Raw genomic sequence first — 1538 nt, 5'->3', positions numbered from 1 at the left:
CAATTTCAGGACTTCCTCTCAGTAGTCTGCCTCGTCTCCCTTTGAGATGAATCTGACTACCGTGGTGGTCATCAGCAAACTTGATGATGAGGTTGTGGTGGGTGGAACTGCAGTCGTGGGTGTAGACACAATACAGGAGGGGGCTCAGCGCTCAGGGCTATGGTGATGCTGTCTTCTGTGGATCTGTTCGCATGATATGCAAACTGGTAGGGGTCGAGGTCTCGGGGGAGGTAGTCCTTGATGTGCTGAAGGACTAGTCTCTCGAAGCATTTCATGATTACCAGAGTGAGGGCCACAGGGTGGTAGTTGTTCAGGTTAGTGACGGGAGACTTCTTCGGCACTGGGATGATTGTGGCTGATTTTAGACAGGGTGCCCAGTCTAGTGAGAGGTTGAATATTCTGGTAAAGATGAGGGTGAGCTGGTGGCCACACGCTGTTAGCGTCTTGCCAGGTACTCTGTCTGGACTGGCAGCCTTCCTGGGGTTCACTGCTAAGAATACACGTCTGACATCATATTCCGTAAAGTGAGTGGAGCGGTGCAGGAATGAGGTGGATGGGAGCAGGCCTGAAGCAGATGAGGGCTGCTGTTGTGGTGTTTCCAAGTGGGCGAAGAGGCAATTTATCTCCTCTGTGAGCACTCAAGTTTTCTGTTTTCAGACCCTCTGTGGATTATAAAGTCTTGTACGCCCCGCCACACCTCCCATGTGTTGTTGCTGGACAGGTGGGACTCTGCTTTTGTTATGGTCTAAATTGGCCTTTGGGCTGTAGGAGAAAGCCAGGACCAGCAGACTTGAGCCAGGAACCTTCTCGGCTTAGCTGGACCCCCGCCCCAGGAGCTGATCTCGGGGTGATTTATGTTCACATTTCCTTCCAGACTCTGAATGAGTCTTTTCTTTGTGGCCTTCCAGCTGTGAGAAGTCCCTGCAGAGATTAACAGCAAGCACAAAGAGCCTCTGTCACCTCATCAGTGGAGGATGGAGAGTGTCCATTTACTCTGGGTCACTTATCTGATCAACCAGCACACTATTAGTGGTTTTGCAAAAGGCCCTTTAGTGACGTATGTGCTGCTATATATTTTAATAGCACCCTCAAACTCTGGAGCCAGGTTGGTGTTTTTAATCACCTCATCTTGCACCCCAAAGATAACTTTTATTCTTGGAGTCTAACTCATGCTTTGCTGTTCAAAATAATCCTCTAACTTTTACTGATCCTTGGTTGTTTTAGCTTTTCTCCCTCGCTGAAAAAAGTCCACATTTTAACTTAAAATTACCAAAGAGAAAAACTGAATTTTAAGATAATCAATTTTTAGGCATCTTCCTGTTAGAAAGCAGTTCTTCCTCCCCACCATCACCCATTGCTTGCTCGTAGTGGATTGTGTGATGAGTGTTTGTGTTCTTTGTACTCTTTACCCAAGTAAAAAGTGAAGTAATTATAACTTCCACCTGCCTAAAATGATTTTCACATCTAGTTTTATTTTCAGAGGCTCAACCCTCAGCAAAAGTCATTAAACAAACAACAACAAAAAATTTACACGACTG

This window comes from Mchenga conophoros, linkage group LG18, assembly GCF_057382185.1.
Source record: "Mchenga conophoros isolate Kocher_MC1m ecotype Shallow Benthic linkage group LG18, M_conophoros_male_GT1.1, whole genome shotgun sequence".
Taxonomy (NCBI): domain Eukaryota; kingdom Metazoa; phylum Chordata; class Actinopteri; order Cichliformes; family Cichlidae; genus Mchenga; species Mchenga conophoros.
The sequence above is the reverse complement of the archived record's forward strand: the minus strand, read 5'-3'. Positions refer to the sequence as shown.